The 24,170-nt window shown below is 39.0% G+C and overlaps 1 protein-coding gene across 1 annotated transcript in view; it reads left to right on the top strand.

Moving 5' to 3' along the window:
• MEIS1 (Meis homeobox 1) overlaps positions 1-24,170 on the top strand; it is a 171,319-nt gene that overhangs the window by 49,066 nt on the left and 98,083 nt on the right. The gene's annotated exons all lie outside the window — the stretch shown is intronic.

The following is a 24,170-nucleotide window of genomic DNA, read 5'->3' as shown; positions in this document are numbered from 1 at the left end:
TCTTGTTTTTTTTTTTTTTTTGGCTAGCAAGATATGGCCGGAGTCACACTTGAGTAATTTGTTTAATAGAGTTTTTTTTATTTGAATTTTTTTAAATATTACTACAGTTGTTGATGCACTTCTTGAAAGGGGTTATCCAGAATAAGAAAAACAGAGCTTATGTCTTCAAAAAACAGCGCCACGCGTGTCCTTAGGTGTGTGGTAATGCAGCTCGGTTCCGTTGAACCATTGATGTAAATGGAGCGAAGTTGTAATACCACAGACAACCTGAGGACAGGTGTGGTGCTGTTTTTGGAATCTTTTTGTATTTCTGGAGAACCCCTTTAAAGGGCTTGTCCAGTATTTATTTTTTGTGAAAAACAACACAATTTCGGTCCACAAGTTGTGTGTCGTACTGCAGGTCAGTCCCCCATTTCCTTTAATGGAGCTATGTAGCTGAGCTGCAATACCAGACACAACCTGTGGTCAGGAGTGGTGCTGTTTTTGCGGAAAAAATGAAAATAAATAAATAAATTATATAATTACATAAATACTTTTCTAATACCGGACATTTTTAATCCAAAACCAGAAGTGGATCCAGCAGGAAGAAATTTAAGTCTGTGAATTAACGTCTAAATTTGCCTTTAAAAATTGAACAAAAACTGCCACAAAAACTACAAAATTCATGCTGCGTAAAAAATACAAGCCTATTTTATTTACAAATTTTCAGCCATATTTTCCAATTACGTAAAAACAAAACCAAAAACAATTGTGAGAATAAATAAAATAATCTTGCATTAAATGTAAACTGTGTCCACTAATCTCAAGATGTGGTTTCTATGTGGTTTCAGATCTGCAGACGTGTGAATGTACCCTAAGGATGCGTTCACACTGGGCAGATATGCTGCAGATTTTCTACTACAGATTTACGTGCAGAAACTACTTACAATCTATATCCCATGTAAGGCTATGTTCACACTGTTTGGGGACTCCATTGCAGCTTTTGTTCAACAGGGTAAATGGAGCCATCCAGTCTGCTGCACAATGGACACCAACAGAGCCCAATATTCCCATTGATTTTAATGGGCTCTGCTGGGTTTCTGTCTGGTGTCTGTCATTTAAAGGAGTACTCCTGTAGAAAACATTTTTTTTCAATCCGCTGGTGCCAAAACGCTAAACAGATTTGTAAATTACTTCAATTAAAATTTTTTAATCCTTCCAGTACTTATCAGCTGTTGTACGCTCTACAAGAAGTTCTTTTCTTTTTGTATTTATTTTCTGTCTGACTACAGTGCTCTCTGCTGACACCTCTGTCCATGTCAGGAACTACCCAGAGCCGAGGAGGTTTGCTATGGGGATTTGTTTCTACTCTGGACAGTTCCTGACATGGACAGAGGTGTCAGCTCAGAGCACTGTGGTCAGACAGAAAAGAAATTAAAAAAGAAAAGAACTTCCCCTGTAGTATACAGCAGCTGATAAGTACTGGAAGGATTAAGATTTTAAATAGAAGTAATTTACAAATCTGTTTAACTTTCTGGCACCAGTTGATTAAATTTTTTCCACCGGAGTACCACTTTAATGCATCCAATAGGCTTTAGCTAAAGCCAAGAAAAAAAACTGTATAAAAAAATCCACATGAGAATTTACGATTTCCCATCAGAGCATAGGTGGCAACATTTTACCCAACAAGCTATAAGGCTATGTAAAACCATATAAGCATTTTGTTAGCTGACAAACTCAGTACTGCTACATCTCCATACCGATCTGATTATAAATCTGCACTTTCACCAACACATTGTAGCAGTGTGTGGAAGCTAGATTGCATTTGCATGGCTATAGTGCATACTCACTGTTATGATGAACACTAAGCTGTTTTTGTTGCCATTTGTTTCTGTTACAAAGACTGTTTCTTGTTATATAAGCCTGATGGGAGTATATTTCTTTTTGGCTGTTGCCATTGGGAAATCCCATCTTGTGTGTTACATGATTAGCTCACTATTGTTCTTTGTGTGACTGAGAAAGCCTTACTGATGTACTGTAGCAGAGCTGGATTTGTCTCGTAACTCTTTGGCTGCACACAACGATGAGTTTTCCTGGAGTTTTATGGGAGACCACCTTATGGAGTCAGCTCTGCTACATCTGTAAATGTGCACCACTAGTTCTCTTTTTATAATCTAAAGACATTGTGGATGGGATAATCCGGAGACAATAATTGCAGCTTCATTTAATGAGCAGCTTTCGGGTTTTCATTTCTCTCTATTCCAGTTTCTTAAGTTTAGATCTTTGAATTTTTTTCTTACATTTTTCACTATTGCTTATCAGTATGCATTTGTTTTTAGTCGACATATGGAAGTATTTAACGTCCCACTTTAAACAGCGAGTGTTATGTGCCATGTTCTTATCCCAGTGATTTTAGGATAAACCATGGAAAGTGAGCATACACGTTTCCTTTGCTTCTTGTAGATGAGGGTGAAATGCTATTCTATCTATCCATCCATCTATCTATCTATCTATCTATCTGTCTGTCTGTCTGTCTGTCTGTCTGTCTGTCTGTCTCATATCTATCTATCTATCTATCTCATATCTATCTATCTACAATATCTATCTCAGTCATAGCTATGTACTTATCTTTATCTATTAATCTCTTTAACTTCTTATCTACTATCTATCTATTTATCTATCTCATATCGATCTCATATCTATCTATCTATCTATCTCATATCTATCTATCTCATATCTATCTATCTATCTCATATCTATCTATCTATCTGGATAGAAGAAAAATAGCAGCACACAGGTACTTCGGTGAAAAAAATGTGGTCTTTATTCACCCATCATCAGAGGCGACATTTCGGGTGCCTCTCGCAGCCATTGTCAAGGCTTGACAATGGCTGCGAGAGGCAGCCGAAACGTCGCCTCTGATGATGGGTGAATAAAGACCACATTTTTTTCACCGAAGTACCTGTGTGCTGCTATTTTTCTTCTATCTATATTTTGGGACTCTCTGCATTGGGACCAAGTCCAACATAGCTAGCACCAACTTGACTTTTTTTCAGTGCTGCCCAAGTCTGCTCTTTTTACCTATCTATCTATCTATCTATCTATCTATCTATCTCATATCTATCTCATATCTATCTATCTATCTATCTATCTATCTGTCTATCTATAGTATCTATCTCAGTCATAGCTATGTACTTATCTTTATCTATTAATCTCTGTATCTTCTTATCTACTATCTATCTATCTATTTATCTATCTATCTATCTATCTATCTATCTATCTGTTTGTCTATCTAGTCTAAGATGGCATATGGAACTATGCCAAAAATCTTTCTAAGACAGAGTTCACACAGAGTGCTTTATTGGTTACAGGCCCAAAGTACAATGTTAGTAAATTGGAATCTGGGAAATTCTTATTTGCATATTACAGCGCACTTCTGGTATAGCTGTGTGGAGAATGTAGAAGTTGCTTCATTTTATTTTGAATTTGCGTATGGACTAGGTGTGGATAGGTGTGTGTAAAAGTCCATTTTACCATATGTAACCATCTATAAAAAAGAAAAGAAAAAAGCTCTCAGATGTGTTTCTTACTATTGCTTAATTATGCTTTCCTTGGTTTGTTAATAGTTCAGGTCTTAGAGGCTGTGTGCGCCTTTACTGTTACATTTCATATTAATCAATCCCATCTCTAACAAAACTACTTTGCAAATAGTCCTGTTTTGTTTCCATGGTTACAGACTACAAACAAACCCTTGTATAGTCACATTCTACAGCAATGTGCAGAGGTGTCACTTCGGCTAATCTGCCCCAATTATTACATATTACATACAATGTCTACTTATATGGAGGAACATTTTTTGCCCCCACTCCCAGGCTCTAGATAAGCTTTGAACTTCTTATCACTATACCCATGGTGATGCCTTAGGGCTGTTTTTTCCGCAACCCATCCCCTGCACGATTTATGGATTGATCTCCTAGATTGGTGCCCGCCTATGAAACCTTATATTTGGGCCTTATATTTGGGCAGGCAGAGCCGCACAATCGATTGCTGGCTGTTTGCGCGGCCCTTATCTTTTCTCCCCTTATACACAGGGCCATGTGCGACTGATAAATAATGGTTTTTATACATGTGAAAAGCATATGATCAGCTCATGTTTGAACATGTGCTGGTTTGTCAGCTGATCACTGGCCCTACTAAAAAGAACAATTATCAGCCTGTTCTGTCAATAATCATCCCTTGCCCCCTCCTCGTCCTACGGATGCTATTGTCCCAGTGGTGACTAGCTAGACTTAAGGCTATGCTCAAATGGCGTTTTTGGGGGGAAATGTCCGTTCAGAAAATTTCCAGTGGACATTCACACAAGGACCGCTCCACCGCTCCACTCCGCTGTGGAGTGGATTCCACATAAAGAATTGGCATGCCAATTCTTTCTATGGAAGCCGAGATTTTAATTTTCAGGTGCAGAAATTCTGCAGTGTGCATGGTGCTGCAGGATCCCATTGAAAACAATGGGACTGTGCTGCAATGGAATTTCTGAGTGGATGTTTTCTGCCAGATTCTGCTAGAAAAATCTGCTCTGTTAGCTATACATTCTATCTATCTATCTATCTATCTATCTATCTATCTATATATATATATATATATGTACACAGTGGGGCAAAAAAAGTATTTAATCAGCCACCAATTGTGCAAGTTCTCCCACCTAAAAAGATGAGAGAGGCCTGTAATTTTATCATAGGTATACCTTAACTATGAGAGACATAATGAGAAAAAAAAAATCCATAAAATCACATTGTCTGATTTTTAAAGAATTTATTTGCAAATTATGGTGGAAAATAAGTATTTGGTCAATAACAAAAGTTCATCTCAATACTTTGTTATATAAGCTTTGTTGGCAATGATAGTGGTCAAAAATTTTTCTGTAAGTCTTCACAAGGTTTTCCCACACCGTTGCTGGTATTTTGGTACCATTCCTCCATGTAGATCTCCTCTAGAGCAGTGATGTTTTAGGGCTTTCCCTGGGCAACACGGACTTTCAACTTCCTCCAAAGGTTTACTATGGGGTTGAGATGTGAAGACTGGCTAGGCCACTCCAGGACCTTGAAATGCTTCTTATGAAGCCACTCTGTCGTTGCCCGGGCAGTGTGTTTGGGATCATTGTCATGCTGAAAGACCCAGCCACGTTTTATCTTCAATGCCCTTGCTGATGGAAGGAGGTTTTCACTCAAAATCTCACGAGACATGTCCCCATTCATTCTTTTCTTTACATGGATCAGTAGTCCTGGTCCCTTTGCTGAAAAATATGATGTTTACACCCCCATGCTTCACACTAGGTATTGTGTTCTGTGGATGCAACTCAGCATTCTTTCTCCTCCAAACACGACGAGTTGAGTTTTAACCAAAAAGGTCTACTTTGGTTTCATTTGACCATATGACATTCTCCCAATCCTCTTCTGGATCATCCAAATGCTCTCTAGCAAACTTCAGATGGGCCTGGGCATGTATTGGCTTAAGCAGGGGGACATGTCTGGCACTGCATGATTTGAGTCCCTTGTGGCATAGTGTGTTACTGATAGTAGCCTTTGTTACATTGGTCCCAGCTCTCTGCAGGTCATTCACTAGGTCCCCCTGTGTGGTTCTGGGATTTTTGCTCACCGCTTTTGTGATCATTTTGACACCATGTTGTGAGATCTTGCGTGGAGCCCCAGATAGAGGGAGATTATCAGTGGTCTTGGATGTCTTCCATTTTCTAATAATTGCTCCAACAGTTGATTTCTTCAACCCAAGCTGCTTGCCTATTGCAGATTCAGTCTTCCCAGCCTGGTGCAGGTCTACAATTTTGTTTCTGGTGTCCTTCGACAGCTCTTTGGTCTTGGCCATAGTGGAGTTTGGAGTGTGAGTGTTTGAGGTTGTGAACAGGTGTCTTTTATACTGATAAAAAGTTCAAACAGGTGCCATTAACACAGGTAACAAGTGGAGGACAGAGGAGATTCTTAAAGAAGAAGTTACAGGTCTGTGAGAGTCAGAAATTTTCCTTGTTTGTAGGTATAGATTTTACACCATAATTTGCAAATAAATTCTTTAAAAATCAGAAAACGTGATTTTACGGATTATTTTTCTCATTCTGTCTCTCATAGTTGAGGTATAACTATGATGAAAACTTACAGGCCTCTCTCATCTTTTTAAGTGGGAGAACTTGCACCATTGGTTGCTGACTAAATACTTTTTTGCCCCACTGTATATCATGGCGGTTTATTATATCAGCTGCTGGTCAGATTCATAAATAATGATGCCTCAGTTTTTCTGACATGTCATAAAAATGACTGCTATATAGTACATCCCACCACAGACCTTAGTCATGAGTTTTGACGAACGTTTCGTTTGCTATCGGCACAAATCTGACTATGGTATCTGGAACATATGGTAAATTTACTTTCACAGAGACCAGTTCTACTGTAAAGTTTTTGTAGTCAGCAGGAGTCAGTGTGTGAACGAGAACTGGCGCAATATTTCAGTGGTGAACACAACCTCCTTGGCACTAGAAGACTTAGCAATCAGTATGTCTGCACAACACGGGGAGAGGGCTGTTCGTGGTACTAGCCGTTTGGGCCTCAGGTGTGGCCTCGGGGAGACTTACTCCGCACTTTAAGATGCCGCTCACACGTATCTGCATGCTTGGCGAATGTTATTTTAACCTTATTGTATTACAGCCCTAAATTCACCGTGGTAATTGCTGACAAATAGTCTCACAATTTGTCTGGAATCAATGAGTTCTTACATTACAAATGTAGTAATAAAATATATTGGAGTGCGAAACGGAGCTTCCAGACCCTTAAATCATGCCCAGAGTCGTAGTTTTGCAACAGCTGGAGGCACATTGGTTAGAAAATACTGATGCAAATTTTTACTTTTACCTGATACTACATTTTTGTTTTTATATATGAGCTACATTACAAAACATCAGATTTTGTTGGCTGTTATGTATGTGAAATATTTATTAAGGTAATAAAATAATTAGGAAAAAGAAGAATACAACATAAAACACAAATAGTATTTATTTATATAATTATTTATTTACTTATTTATTTATGTATTTACTTAATTATGTCTTTGTTTTTTAGATTTTTGAAAATAAACAACAAAAACTTATACCACTTATAAAATATGCATTAAACAAAAAATATAACATTCTATCTGTAAACGTGAAAATATAAGTAACTACTAAAACATAATATAACTACTAAGATTTCTAAAACGGCAAACAACCATATTAAGCCGGCTATATTTTATGGACTGGTTCCGACAGCATATTTGTTCTGGCCGCTGTTTTTAGTCATTTTCGCAAACACATTTTCGTAACTCACCTTCTATTTGTTTTACTATCACTCATATGCAGTAAAATCTCCCAATAGCGGACACTCACAGGGAATAAAAAAGTGTTCCCTATTGGGAGATGTCCCCTATTGGGAAAAAAGGTTTAAACATCTTTCTAAGTGATGGAATACTGTTCTGTTCTCACTATAGAGTGTAACAAAACATGATAAAAAGCTAAATTGAAATAAATAATTTTGCACTGTAATAAAGCTTTAAAAAAATCTCAACAATATAATTAATTAGGAAAAGTAATGCCAAACCATTCATACCAAATCATTCCCCCCGCAATGCCAAATCATTCCCTCATCCCCCTGTTTTTCTTACTACTTACCTGACCAGCAGGCGGTGACAAGTGACGCTCCATACTCGTCACTTCGGACAGCCGCCGCTGCTCACCGCTGTCACTGTCCTCACTGAGTAAAGCGCAGATGGGCGTCACTCATCACTGCCTGCTTTCCAGGTAAGAAGTAAGAAGAACAGGGGGATGGGGGATGAGGGAAGGGGGGGGGGTGATTTGGTGAAGGGAATGAGGGAATGGGGGAATGATTTGGCATGGGGGGGATGAGGGAGTGGGGGGATGATTTGGCACAGGGGGGGATGATTTGGCACAGGGGGGGATGATTTGGCACAAGGGGTCTGCTGGGGCAGCTACAGGGGGGGTTCAGCCATGGCCAGGGCCACTTGGGAGCCTGGGCCAATTACTGGGATATTGGCTGTACTCCCCTAACCGCAGCCCTGTGTACAAGGTAGGGTGGCACATAAGTCTGGTTGTCCCCTATTGGGAGTGTTTTGTCCCCTAATGGGAGTGTTTTGTCACCTATTGGGTGTGTCCATGACCGCTATTGGGAATGTCCCCTATTCGGAGGGTGCAAATACATTAAGTCCTATGGGACTCTGCTGAGGAATTAAAAACTGTCTGCTATTGGGAGGTGTTCCCTTATTGGGAGGAGTCCACCAAGGGAGATTTCACTGTATTCCTTTAAAACATTTTTCTATGTATGGATTTTTCATTTGGGAAATGTATATGGCTGTTATCCAAGCTTTACAACCACAAGGCCATTGGAGCATGGCATTGCAGCTTCCTAATGGAGATCCCTGGCAGCAATCTGTAATTTACTTTTAATATGAGGAGGAAATGAGAGGTCTCTGGAAATATAAGTAATGTTCTCTCATACAGGGAACGAGTCTATGGGACAGAGTTATACCCAAACACTAAGAGGCTTCATGAGGGTTTAATAACAATGAATTATCTATCTTATACTTATCCCATAAATATCTATCTATCTATCTATCTATCTATCTCATATCTATCTATCAAATATATATCTATCCCATATCTATCTATCTATCTATCTATCTCATATCTATATATCCCATATATATATATATATCTATCTATCTATCTAATATTTATGTATTTTATCATTCTATCCATGTTATTTAGATCTATTCATCCATCCAGTATTTGTTATCTATCTACAGTATCTATCTATCTATCTATCTATCTATCTATCTATCTATCTATCTATCTATCTATCTATCTCATATCTATCTATCTATCTATCTATCTAATATCTATCTATCTATCTATCTCTTATCTATCTATCTCATATCTATCTATCTATCTATCTATCTTTCATACCCTCAATATACCAACATTGACAGTGCAATGTATCACAACATTGTACAGTAAGCCATATGCACCAAAATAGAGATGGGCACAACACCTTTCTTCCATTTGAGTTGTTCTGTATCTCCCATTCCACAACACAGCAACAAAATCAATGATATACGATCCCAAGAACTTCCAAAAGATTTTTAATTTTTTTCCCCAAAAACTGCTTTTCCCCAGACTAATGTTCTTCTGGCTGGAGAAATGTTGTGACTAAAGTCTTGGATTGTTTAGTTCCCAGTCAATGAACTTGAGTTGCTTAGTGATAATGTGCAGAAACCTAAAAGGTTTGGGGCCGGGTTAGGCCTCCATTTGAAGAGCAGTTAAAAGTTTGATCCAGATTAAGTCCTACTCTCCAGGGACTACAGCCTAAATCTCATAGCCAGGTCAAATGCACACTTTGTTTAGACTCAGAAAGGTTGGCTTGTGCGTATGTTGTATCTTGAAACTAGATACTAATATACTTGTTTCCTTCTAAGAAGGCCAGAGCAAGAGCGTTCCCATTCCTTGTATGAATTAAGGCCGCAACCAATAGACGCTTCCGTGTACAATCAGCAGGACGTAAACCGCCACTTTAAGTCTTTCGCATTCTTTGCATTGAAATAACTTTTTGCTGTAATGGTTATAGCAGATTTCGTTGCCGATACATCAAGGATTCTATGTAAAATGTTCTGTTTCTATACCACATTCTTGCAGGCTCAGATAATTTCTCATACTGGTGAGGGGAATCTCAAGGTAGCTGTTTGGAGCCTGTGTAGCCTGCTGGATGGGGAAGAAGGAGGGGAGGGGGAGGTGAAGGGCCACGGTATGTTCCAGATGACTGAACAACGATTTATATACCAGCTCTACACTCTTTTTTTACATGAACAAGAGGAGTAATAACTGCACAGAGCTGGGTATTCTGGAGCGGCCTCCTGTCTGATGACTGATGTGATGGGTGGATGGAGGCCGCTCATTGGACATCTTAATGAGAACGTTTGGAGCCGAGTTTGGGCTGCAGTCCCCCTTGACCTTTACCCTTTATTGACCAAACTGACACTTCATTTTTCACATACTTCCAATTATGGCTTTGCTTAAGTGTCGCCGGCCTCCATTATTTCTGTTCTGCGGATGACTTTAGAGGGACTCAGGCTGGAGAAGATATTTTAATTTGAGAAACAAGCTATTCAGGTTTAGGTAGTAATATGAAACTGCTGGGAGTCACTGACCTGAAGGAAAGTACAGGCAGATTCTGCTGGATATCAGAAAACATAGAGATAGAAATATATGAGGTAGATAGATAGATAGAAATATATGTGGTAGATAGACAGAGAGATAGATAAATAAATAGATAGATTGAAGAAAAAATATATTAGATACGTGAATAGATAGATAAATAGATAAAAGAAAGATATTGGATAGAAAGATATTTGTTATATAAGATAGGAAGATATGAGATAGATAGATGATAGATAGAAAGATATTAGATAGAGAGAAATAGATAGATATGAGACAGAGAAATAGATGTAAAGATATAAGATACATAGATAAATAGATAGATAGAAAGAAAAATATTAGATCGATAGATATGATATGGACAGAAAGAAAGATGTAAGATAGATAGGTAGATAGATAAGAGATAGATATGAGAGAAAAAAAAGATATGCAATAGCTATATGAGTAGATAAAGAGATATGAGATAGATAAATAAAGAAAGAAAGAAAAGATAATTCTGCAGCACTCCGTAGTATGCGGTGAAAAATAAGTGCTTTATTCCATCAGACAAGGTGCAACGTTTCGGTCGGCCAGTTGCGGCCATAATGGGCGCAACTGCCGACCGAAACGTTGCACCTTGTCTGATGGAATTAACAACTTATTTTTCATCGCATACTACAGAGTGCTGCTGAATTATCTTTTCTTTGTCTATATTGCCTGGGACCAGGCCTTTATCTGCTTGCACCCTCCTGAACCTTTTATACCGGTATTTTAGGAGTGCTGCTCTACCACAATTTTGTATATCAATAAATAAATAGATATGAGATAGTTAAATAAGAGTTTTTTTTTTATATATTTGTTGTGTAGTTTAATATACAGTAGTTTATTGTTCTCTGCTATTATCTATTCCAAACTTAGAAGAAGCTTGCATTAGTCTTTCTAGACTAGGAAAACTGATTGATCATCCAGAAAACTATCTGCTCCCATAACCACTATTACATCATTGGCCCTCATTTACTATTCTAAACCCGACTTCTTTTGTCGGGTTTTTTTGGTGCATCTTTGTCTGCGACATGTCTCAGACATCGTGCGCCAGTCTGCGACACGATGCGAAATTTTTTCCCGACGGACCCGATGTGGATTCTCCCAAACCCAAAAAAGGGGCGTAACCCGACATTTCTGAGCTTTCCCACGTATTTATAAAGGTTTCCAACCTGAATTTGTTGAATTGTTGTGGATTTTTTCCCTACAACTCAGAGTAGTTGGAAACCAAAACCAACAAAACCCACGTGCGACAAACAGGATGTGACATAATAATAAATATCAGGGGAAAAAAGCAGTCGGGTAAGAAAGCAAGATAGACTTACAACCCGATTTTCTTAGTAAATGAGGGCCATTATGTGTAAATAACACAAGTAGCTCTTTATGGATTTAGTATCCTGGTAAAGTGACATTAACTCTGGATATTATTTTATACTTTTATCCATGATGATCCAGGAACGTTCCTTTGATTGAAGAAAGTTGGTTTTCTCTATATCACGTTATTGAGCTATAATATGTAACACTTTTCAGAGCGGGACAATACTATAGTCAGATGTTTTATTTTCTGCTCATCTGTCTTGTGGCCACTTCCATGGCGCCATTCTGCAGCCGCATACTAAAAAGTGTGACTTATTCCCTTTTACTACAATATGGAAATGAAAGAATATGTAAAATGGCAGGGAAAGAGATTTAGTCTTTTCTGTAAGGTGACCCCTGTTACCCAGTAACTGCTTTACTTATGAGCTTATTAAAAACTAAAAAAAATGAGCTTTTCATACTTCACAGGCATTGATATGAAAATGAGCCGTCCTGTGAGGAGTTTTCTTGATCATTTTTAGAACAATTGATTAACTAAAGAGCTCCTGTCATTAGATGACATTGACTGATAGCAATTTGTCACCAGCTCGGAAGGTCATCCGGACGGCAGAGACGGTGGCTTGTCTTTGGTTGACCTTTCCTGATTTCACTGATGCCATTATCATGTGGTGGTTTTTGACTTGATATGACCTGCTCGCACAGACAGGACATAAGTCAATGTAACTGTTGTTTTATTGTTATGGTAAACACGCTTGGTCCTAGCAAGCTTCAGTGTTGGGTCAAAACGTAGCACAATAAAGAAGTGAGTCACAAAATGTGGGCTAGATGTGGAGGGAAAGTTATGAGGACTTAGCAATAATTTTCTGTTATCAAAACATTCATCCTTAAAGGGGTACTCCTGTGGAAAATTATTATTATTATTTTTTTAATCAACTGGTGCCAGAAAGTTAAACAGATTTGTAAATTACTTCTATTAAAAAATCTTAATCCTTCCAGTACTTTAGCTGATGAATACTACAGAGGAAATTGTTTTCTTTTTGGAACACAGAGCTCTCTGCTGACATCATGACCACAGTGCTCTCTGCTGACATCTTTGTCCATTTTAGGAACTGTCCAGAGTAGGAGAAAATCCCCATAGAAAACATATGCTGTTCTGGACAGTTCCTAAAATGGACAGAGATGTCAGCAGAGAGCACTGTGGTCATGAAGTCAGAAGAGAGCTCTGTGTTCCAAAAAAGGAAATAATTTCCTCTGTAGTATTCAGCAGCTAATAAGTACTGGATGGATTAAGATTTTTTTTTTTTATAGAAGTAATTTACAAATCTGTTTAACTTTCTGGCACCAGTTGATTTAAAAAAAAAAAAAAAAAGTTTTCCACACCTGCCTTTCCCCTAGCATTTAGACGAGGACCTGCCACTCAGCCATCACTGGCTGAATCGATTTCCCATCTTGACTAAATGGGCAGGTCCTATACTGAGCAGGAAAAAGACAGGAAATTGGGGGACCTAATGGATGTTTAGAGGGGCCAACAGGGGACCAAGGATAGGTAAGTATGGCTTTTTATTTTTTTTATTTTTATTATTTTCTTTTATATGGCTCCTTTAACTAACATATATGCCCATGCTTACACAATATTTTACTATAACCAGTTCATTTCAGAACATTCAATAAAGTAGAATAGTTGAAGACCTGCTTTGGCCCTGATAGAGAACCTTTGCAGTGATTTTTTGGAGGCCTTTGGTTAAATGAGAGTAAGGTATAAACAGAATAAATGCTATGAATAAGAACCTGTCTGTTTCATTTTATATGTAAACAAACAAAAAAAAAGAAATAAAAAACAAACAAACAGAATTGTATAACTCCTGTGGGCCACATCCGGCCCATGTGCACCAGATGTAGAAGTCTTACATGGTGTATAAAATTTTTCTTATCTCCTACTGACTTTATAGCAGATTTCCTTAGTGTAACTGGTGAATGTGGTACATCTTTTGTCCTTAAACTAAAGCGTATTTATTATCTAAGGTCTATGATACAAGGCTCTGGCGAAAAAAAAAATGTGGATTAAGCAGATACGTGTTGGTATTAGATGGCTTTATGTGTGAGGTCTGTTTCCCCTTTTGTAAGGAAGAGATAGAGTATTGATGTCTATATTCTGTAATGCGTCACATTGTAGTTTGATTTACAGCTGGTGTAAGCTTTATATCATGGACGCTTGGCATGTCTGACTGAAGCTCATTAACCATGTGATGACGAGACCGAGCCGTCAGAAACAGGAACTGGGTGAAATACAGAACAAGATAAGCAGCAATTAAAAAATAAAAACTTTGGGAATGGTAAACATCACGTGTAATATGGAACATCATTAAAATATTTGAGGTGTTTTATATTCTGTGTTTATTCCCAGAGCATATGTGGGTGATCTATATTATACCTTTAGTCATACTTTTCAGAGGTTTCTTGAAATGAAGAAATAATTGTGGCAATGTTTTCAGCCTCCAAAATATGTACATTAGTTTCATATTGCATTTTACTTAGGAAACTTTTTGCCAATTTTTTTAAATCAATTTGGGAATAATTAATGTTCTATACAAGTAATTACTTGGTGAGGGGTATTCGGATCCACAAAAGTTATCAACTGTCCACAGGATAGGGGTTAACAAGCTGTGTGTTGGGGGTCCAACTTCTAGGAATTAAGGAAAATTGTCCTCCAGATAAATACAGTGCAGTGTGTTTCCATTCTCTGGATCAATGGGGGTTCCAGTGGTCGGACCCCCAAAGAGCATATTATCAACTATCCTGTGGAGGGGGATAATTTATGGAGTTGGGAATACCCATTTAATAAGTTATAAGTTGCTATCTGGCCTCAAAGAACCTAAACAAAACTATTGAGTTCATTGTACTTGGTAAAGGGCTTATACGGCACCTTAGTCTTAAGGAACATCTTCAGTTTTTTGTTAGGTATTTTCCGTGAGGTTTTGTGATATATGGCATACGTGTGGCCCCTTAATCTGCACACTATTTATTAGTACTTGGTAAAGAGACACCACTTAATTTACATCACTTATTGTTACTGTACAATTCCCTATTTCCTACCAATGTTTACACTAAGCTTGATCAAAATGAAAAAATATTTTTGGCTATTGATTTAGTCTCCATGGATGACCGTTTAGAGTGCATTTGATTACAGAAAAATCATGTGATCAAACTATTTGAAATAGCCCATCCACGCAGAATCCACACAGAATCCACATTCTCCAAAATGAACTGGCTATTTAAGAAATTAACCAAAATACTCATAAACTCCACCAAAGTGGCCTCTCCTGTTGATAGAGTTAGCTGCCAAAGGCTGATGTGGTTGGGCCGTTCACCATGTCAAAGGCTTACTGGAATCTTCTGCTCTTCAATAGGCCAATCTGACTGGGACTTTTTATGGAGGTGTAGAAATAATACTCTCAGTTTGGAATTAAAAAATATTACTTTACTGCACTGACTAGTCTAAGTTATGGGAATATTATCTGCACGGGCAAGAGTTAAGTCTATGAACCACCTGGTGCCTCACTTAAGGAAATGGTTGAAACCAATTTTCATATACCCTGTAACAAAATACACTTGAGGTTCCCTTTTTAGGACCCTTATCTTTTTGGGTTCAGTGGAGAGTGTTTATGAAGAGTGTTTTGAAGGTCCCTTACTGTACTATAGTACTCTTCAGAGAACCCTTGATATGAAGCCACAATGTGCAATTCTTTATATTTCATGTGGGGTTGCTATAGTGAAATTGATTGCTGAATGTTTGCGTCCCAGAAGGGGCACCCTTTTTGATCATCTTACGTTTGTGTCCCAGAAGGGGCACCCTTTCGGATCATCTTACGTTTGCGTCCCATAAGGGGCACCCTTTCTGATCATCTTACGTTTGCGTCCCAGAAGGGGCACCCTTTCTGATCATCTTACGTTTGCGTCCCAGAAGGGGCACCCTTTCGGATCATCTTACGTTTGCGTCTCAGAAGGGGCACCCTTTCTGATCATCTTACGTTTGCGTCCCAGAAGGGGCACCCTTTCTGATCATCTTTCGTTTGCGTCCCAGAAGGGGCACCCTTTCTGATCATCTTATTGTAAAAGGACCCTTTTAACCAGTGGGAATTGCCCAAACTTAGGAATCTTTCTTTGTTTTCAGGTTTCCCCTAACCATTTGATTATGGATTAATTGAGGTCTGGGTAGGGGAAGTGAAGAGAACCTTGTTCCAAAACTATAGCACATTTATTGCAACAAGGAATGGTAAGCAGGTTGAAGGGGTGGAGGCAAGTATATCTCTGCCTCCGTACCTTGCTAACAGAATGTTTTGGAGTGTTTGAGAAAACTGGAGGAAACCCACACAAACACAGGGAGAACATATAAACTCCTTGCAGATGTTCTCCTTGGTGGGATTTAAACCTTGGACCCCAGCAATGCAAGGCGACAATGCTAATCACTGAGCCACCATGCTACTATCTTGCCACCATGCTGCAATCAAAGTCAGAAATTTCTTACTTTTTGCAACTTGAATATTTGACTTAATTCCGAGACATTACTGCTTTGTCTTTTTCAAACTCCCCAACAAAAGCCCCAAATACGAAAACAAAAGGGGGGAGGGGGATGAATGGTCACTTCTTTTTTTTTAATTTTCTCACTTGACTCGACAGACATCTGTGGCAGACAAGCAGATTAAGCGTGCACTTTCTCGCCTCCGCTCCTTTGACAGTGGGAATGGCTCTGAAGCTTTCATTCGAAATTGACAGGTGATGGCTCCCATAAAATGAGCACACACTCAAATTTCCAACAGGACTGTTTGATTACTTTGCGATAACATCCCACTCCTGTGATAACAAGTCACCTGTTCCCAGGGAACAGTTGACAGTCCTCAATGTTTATTACCCAATTGAATGTCAGTAGCAATTGCGGCTAAAGATAAACAAAAATGCAAGTACGTATTGACCTTGACTTCTTCTTCTTTTTTTTTTCCCCCTTCGCGATATTGTACTTGATGGTTCCATTGCTGTTAAGCTGATAAGACTTATAAACAGTAGTTTAAGGAAAAATGTTCTATTCCCAGAGGAAAATGCCATATAGCTGTGGGAAATGGCAAATGACTAATGCCCTTTGCCAAACTCACTTAGTTCACCTTCATTTCAGCTGTGGGAAAATTAAACAACATATCTCCACTATGTCCTAAATATCAGAATCATGGAAATACACAGAGATTTTCTAAACTGTGAACCGCCTGGCTGGTTTGATGACTGGAGCGGGAATTTATAGTGAATATTTATAATTACTGATATGTGATTATGAAGGTGCATTAACAGATATATAGAAAGTATAAATATTTAGAAACATTTAGTTTTGTAATTGTAAAATTATGTTTTAATATAACACCAACCTACCCTTGATCCCTGATGACAGCATGATCGTCGATGTATCGGCTATATCACTATTATTGTTACTAATAATCATCTGCTCAGATAACCCATCCGAATGTACACACAGCCCTCTAACTACTATACCAGCTGCTCCCAATGATATGGGAAGAAAGCCAGATGCTTGGCCCAGATCTTGTCGAAAATAGAAATGTTGATCTGTATCCAAGTTGGTCACCAACCCTGTAATTCGGAGTCTAACCTAGGTGGCCCTTCTTATCTATGCGATTGCAGACTATTGTTCTCTGTTATCATCCATCTTAGACAAAGAGTCGGTCGTGAGTCCGCAGCTTTAGAGCGACCAACAGTATTTACCTCTGAGCTATGATCAAGGAAAAACAGGAATTCTTAGGCTTTTGAATACACTATCAAAGGGATTTAATTTGCTTCCTGAACCTGTGCAACAAGATCGTGCAAAGGCATCTCGCCAACCCAAGCTGCTTCATAGAGCTTCAATAGTGGGCGTGAGCATTGGTAGACATGAGATGAAAGTTGGTTCATCTGACCACATGGTTAAGTGGCAATGTGGTAGCCAGTGTTTCCCAACCTGTGTTCCTCCTGCTAGGAGTTGTAAATTTGCAACAGCTGGAGGAACACTGGTTGGGAAACACTGGTGGAAAGCCATCATACCACCCTTAACCAACAGCAGCTGTTTATTCTCTCAGGTCTACTCTCCTAGCAAGATATTAGTTGTAGTCTTACAACAGCTGGAAGCACACTGGTGGAACACTGGCGTAAGCCTTCATACCAACCTCAATCAACAAGGTTGTCTGAGCATGATGGGAGTTGTAGTTTTGTAACAGCGGGAGGCATACTGGTTGGGAAACACTGGTGTAAGCCATCATACCATCCTAAACCAACACCAGTGACGACTATGGTTGGCTGAAACCCTTGCACTGGGAGAGTAGACAGCTTGTGTTGGTTGAGGGTGGTATGATGGCTTCCACCATTGTTTTCCAACCAGTATGCCTAAAGCGGTTGAAAAACTACAACTCCCAGCACACTGGTGGAAGCCATCATAACGCCCTCAACCAACAAGTTTGTTGCTAGGAGTTGTAGTTTTGTAACAGCTGGAGGAATTCTGATTGGGAAACACTGGTGGAACACTGGTGGAACCATCATACCATCCTCAACCAATCAGGCTGTCTTCGGCTGTCTGGGCATGCTAAAAGTTGTAGCATGGAGACATGCTGGTTGTTGGTAAACACTGGTGGGAGCCATCATACCACCCTGTCTACTCTCCCAGTGTCAAGCAGCCAACACCAGGCTGCTGTCCACTTTTATAATCATAGTAAAAACATTGGCAGTATGTAAAGGATGGGCCGCAGAGTGATGCACTCTGTTCATGGGTAGGTGTGAACTGTTGTAAGATTGTTGTGCCTCCTTTTAGTGCTTCCCTAATTTTACCAATGAGACCAACTGAATAAACAAGCATGTGACTCCCGGAGCTGCATGCAGTTTATATGAGCACTAGTCAGTCAGTGGTATATTTATCAACATGCTATGGAAAAGAGTCTGTGTCTCTTGTGCCGAACATGATTTCAGCATTTTTTCCTATTGCATCAGTATTTGTATGGTATACAAGGCAGATATTGTTTACTTTTCCCTCTACTTGGCACAAATTGAAGCATGATAGGTCTTAAACTAACCTCAGGGGTTTACTGTTTAACCCTGAGACCCAGTGGCTGCAACAAGCTAAAGAAAATATACATACCAGTCGGCTCCTCTAATTGTGTGTACTAGAGTCATATACAACCAGTGTGAACTGAAGAGTAATTTAAGCCGCACTCCAAGAACAGGCACGGGAAGTGTTGTCAAGCTCTCAAAAAGATTGAATGGCCTGAGGGATTTGAAGTAAAGATTTTGGCTACATTTGTTTATCAATAAAATCAGTAATGCAGAAGATTTGTCCCAGATTAACAAAAAAATAGTCAGGGAATTTTCAACTGCGACTTTTAAAAAATTGTTGCAAATTTTTGCACAAGAACCTCCAAAAAGTCGTAAATATACACCAGCCCAGGCATGGCTTAGCTTTTTGGGGTGCATGTAAAAAAAAGTCACACATTTTTGGGCAATGGGATACTAAGTCCCAAAATTTTGCTCAACGAGTAAACCATAGAAAATTGTTAAATGGGCACTGTCAGATACAAAAACTTTTGATATGTTGTAAATCATGCAAAACCAAAAGGTTTTGCAATTGCTTTCATTGGAAAATTTTCAGTATTTCATACTGAAAAAGCCAGTCAAACAACTACCCCCCCTGCCTGCATGGACACATACTTGTCCTGCTGTGTCCATGAGTCATCACCTATGTCATGGACACACTTCCTTGAGTGACAGCTGTGAGCGCAGAGCTCACAGCTGGAGGAAAAATCCTCCCACTGTCAGCTTGTGTCCCGTTATTGTCAGTGAGGACAAGCTGGGAGTTGTAGTTTTGCTAATGCTAGGGGAGATGTGGGCAGACAGCATACTGAGGGAGGGGGCGGAGACCTGCACAGTGAGGCCATGACTCCTCTCTTTGAGAGGAATTCAGACTAGTGACCTAAATTAAAAGTGTAATAAAAAAATAAATAAAGATGCTAGACACATAAAAATTAGATGTACATCGTCAGGATTAGGTACTCAGTGATATATTGAAAAAAATGTTTTTTTTGTTGGATCTGACGGGTATGCTTTAATAGAAATAAAATGTCAGGAAATGTGTACCTGTGAAAAATTTATCAAATGCTCTGCAACTATTTAATAAATATGGCGAAACTACACATTAGCAGCACACAATAAAGGTGTACAAAAATAGTTCAACTACAGCAACAGTGATAAATTACCACCTATGTCTGGTAACACAGCTCAATCGGATTTAAAATAATTGGGGCTGAGCTGCATTACCAAATATAGCCTTTGGGCTAGAGTGGCATGTTTTTTCTGTACAGCTCTGTGGAATATGTTGGCGAAATACACTACTCAAAAAAATAAAGGGAACACTTAAACAACACAATGTAACTCCAAGTCAATCACACTTCTGTGAAATCCCACTGTCCACTCAGGAAGCAACACTGATTGACAATCAATGTCACATGCTGTTGTGCAAATAGAACAGACAGCAGGTGGAAATTATAGGCAGTTAGCAAGACACCTCCAATAAAGGAGTGGTTCTGCAGGTGGTGATCACAGACCACTTATCAGTTCCTATGCTTCCTGGCTGATGTTTTGGTCACTCTTGAATGCTGGCGGTGCTTTCACTCTAGTGGTAGCATGAGATGGAGTCTACAACCCACACAAGTGGCTCATGTAGTGCAGCTCATCCAGGATGGCACATCAATGCAAGCTGTGCCAAGAAGGTGTGCTGTGTCTGTCAGCATAGTGTCCAGAGTATGGAGGCGCTACCAGGAGATATGCCAGTACATCAGGAGATGCTGTGGAGAACATTCTGCTGCCTGCAACATCCTCCAGCATGATCAGTTTGGGACTGGGTCAGTAATGGTGTGAGGAGGCATTTATTTGTAGGGCTGCATAGCCCTCCATGTGCTTGCCAGAGGAAGCCTGACTGCCATCAGTTACCGAGATGAGATCCTCAGACCCCTTGTGAGACCATATGCTGGTGCGGTTGGCCCTGGGTTCCTCCTAATGCAGTGCGGTTGGCCCTGGGTTCCTCCTAAGGCCACACACACTACTGAGCCTCATTTTGACTTGTTTTAAGGACATTACATCAAAGTTGGATCAGCCTGTAGTGTGGTTTTCCACTGTGATTTTGAGTGTGACTCCATATCCAGACCTTCATGGGTAGATTTGATTTCCATTGACAATTTTTGTGTGATTTTGTTGTCACCACATTCAACTATGTAAAAACGAAAGTATTTCATACGATACGTTCATTCATTCAGATCTAGGATGTGTTATCTTAGTGTTCCCTTTATTTTTTTGAGCAGTGTATAAGTAAAGGTATTATTATTGTTATTATTAATTTATTAATAAACAATGAAAAATATATTTACATTTTATGGTTACTACAGATTTGAGATACTGTGAGTGGTAAATATATTCCAACATAAAAGAAAACTTTAAAAATTAGCTTTTCTTTTAAAGGGGTACTCCGCTGGAAAAAAAATTCTTTTAAATCAATTGGTGCCAGAAAGTTAAACAGATTAGTAAATTACTTCTTTTAAAAAATCTTACACCTCTGTCCATTTTAGGAACTTAGTTTGGAGCAGGATAGGTTTGCTATGGGGATTTGCTCTTACTCTGGACAGTTCCTAAAATGGACAGAGGTGTCAGCAGAGAGCACTGTGATCAGACAGAAAAGAAATTCAAAAAGAAAATAACTTCCTCATATACATAAAATATACAGAAGTTGATGAGTACTGGAAGTTTGAAGATTTTTAAACAGAAGTAAATCACAAATCTGTTTAACTTTCTGGAACCAGTTGATAAAATATTTTTTTTTCCCCAGTGGAGTACACCTTTAGGAGAAAGCTGACTCTACAGTGCTGCCTAAAGATGGGTCTTTTTTTTTTAGTAAAGATTCAGGTTTCCGCTGTTAATCCCTAGTCATATTTCCAGGCTCTTTTATGGGTCAGATATTGGCTTACAAGATAGCTGCCCCTAGAGGCAGCAAAGAGCCATTTTATTTTTCTTCTGGGGATGAGTTAATTTGCATACTTTTTCCCAGTAAGCATTTGGTGGACCAGAACACTCCCTATGCCTGAAGGAAGTCTCCAGAAGGAGGAACATTAGTCCCTAACACCACCATAATAGACTGAGACTGATGCCAAAATGAGCATCAATTTCCAACCTAGTGCTAATTCCACTATTGTTCCTAATGTAATACATTCTTAGAAATTCTAAAATACTATTTTAAATGAGCCCTTACTTGTATAAGTGGACTATGCTTGTCCAGTCGTGTATTCGATTTTTTTTTTGAGGAGGGGAAAGGGGCCTAAAAGAAAAGGATGCTGAAATGTTTGCTGGAACATGTTCTTGCTCATGCCTTTTCAGAAGGTCAAATGAGGGTCTCACGATACTTAGATGCCTGTTGAGCAACACCAAATGATTCCTCATGTACGTTGCAGGATGTGAAAAATTCACTTATGTATCAAACTGAGGCTTATTACACCTTGGCGACAAAGTTTGTGGCGGATTTGAAAAATCTTCTTAAAAATTAAATATATCACATTCTCACAATTTTGTTATGAAGAGGGAAGGTAGACAGTGTAATTTACTTTATTATAGTGGGCCAATAGAAGCTCAGCAGTGTCTGCCCCTATAACTGTAACTCGGAGAGTAGGGGCCGAGCACTTCTTCTATTAACATTATAACCGGAGTCATGTGGAGAGCTGCAAAGCCGTTTGAACTAATTTTAGCTTACAAGGAGATGAAGATAAGCTTCCCACTATGGTTATACCATATGCTCTCCTGGTGATAATATTCAAGTGTAAAATACTCAACAGAGATACATTGTTTGAGGAGCTAAAGGCAAGAGATGGAAATTTTTCCACACAGTGAGATTGTAGAAAATAATATAGTGGCCCGAGTCTCAGATAACACTAAATTAGCAATAAATTCAATTAACCAGATATATTTTGACCCACTGCTTCTTATGAGATCTAACCTAATTTGTTTTCTTCCCTATTTGATTGCATTAAATACTTTTATCGCGGGCCTATAAGAAAAATCAATGTTTATGACAATTGATTACTTTTCAAGAAAAAAATAAAAAATAAAATAAAAAATAAATAAATAAAAGTTCACTCTCTCTCTCTGTAAAAGGGGAGTAAAATAATGACATCCGACTGAGTTAAATGCCGTTCCTTGAAACCTCCTTAAGGAAGTCTTCCCTGTAATGTGTCCATATTTGGAGAATTTAGCTTCTTTGGTTTCTGTAAAGAGTGTTTGACCTATTTATTTGTCACTGAGACCACTTCTCCGGGAGGGGATTTTGTTGGTTCTTGCTTAGCTGTATGCATAGAAAGTATATTTGCAGATGAACACACATGGGGTTGGAGACTTTGCTGGAGCCCTGTGGAAGCTTTGTGTTAACAACTGCTGAAATGCTTGACCTAGGAGCGACCTTGGTCAAACAAACCTGCAACTGAAGGAGTCCTTTTTTTGGACACAGATACCTGGTAGTGTGGGAGGGAGGTCAATAAAAAAAATAAAAAAAGTAGGACTAAGACAATGGTGACAGTACTGACCCAGAAAGTGGAGGTTAATACTGTCATCACAATGGAGAGCCGACCAAATATTATTTCTGGTTTGCAAAGAGTGGCAGATCTTGTTTAGCAATTTCCTAGATAGGGACGGTAAAAAAGGTGTTTTTACAAAGGCGATCCTGACTCGTTGTTTGCATTGTAAAGTGAAACCTAATCCTAGATACAACTTGACAATATGAGCAAATAGACTGTTTCCAAGATGAAATATGTGATACATGCTAAGCTGGCAACACGAGATGGTGAAGCTTGCTTAACCCCCCCCCCCTTTCGCTCTTTGTTTTTATAGGGTTTGCACAGGAACAAATACCTCCAGTAAATATAAGCAGAATAGCTTTGCTGGTCCATATCATGGCAGCACACATGCTCACCAGTCAGCTTTGGGCAGGAAGTTACTAGGGTCTGTTCCGTACCATTTCCATTGCATCTTTATCTCTCCTGCTCATTGTTTTGTTGCTGAGTACTTTAAACCTCAACTTCCCAAACTAAAAGCTTCCTGTAGCCTGCTCTTAAGTTTAGGACTTTCAAAGCACAACTTTTACTCTGTTGTTCTTTAACTCATTTCGATCACAAGTGGTTGGCAATATAAGAGAGACCTAATGGAGTTCTGTCCGTGTTTCACCATGGTTTTGTGGGAATATGCTTCAGGGGGTTGTGTATGTAAAGCATGGAAAGCACAAAAGGCACTTTATTAATGCTGATTTATTAGCAGGTTGGCTACATGTATTTGTGGACAGCTCAGTCACAGTAGGACCACCTGTCTACTCCATATGGAGATATACTTCAAATCAAAAAGGACTGCTCAAGCTCCTTAAAAAACAATAGATCCAGCACTTTAGTTGTATGTAGCTTTTACTCCAAGTAAAAGGCAATGGAACAACACATCATCCTATCTTCTACATTTTTCATCCTCACACGTTTCGAGTGTAAGCTGCACAGAA

This window comes from Hyla sarda, chromosome 3 (genome assembly GCF_029499605.1).
Source record: "Hyla sarda isolate aHylSar1 chromosome 3, aHylSar1.hap1, whole genome shotgun sequence".
NCBI lineage: Eukaryota > Metazoa > Chordata > Amphibia > Anura > Hylidae > Hyla > Hyla sarda.
The sequence above is the reverse complement of the archived record's forward strand: the minus strand, read 5'-3'. Positions and strand labels throughout refer to the sequence as shown.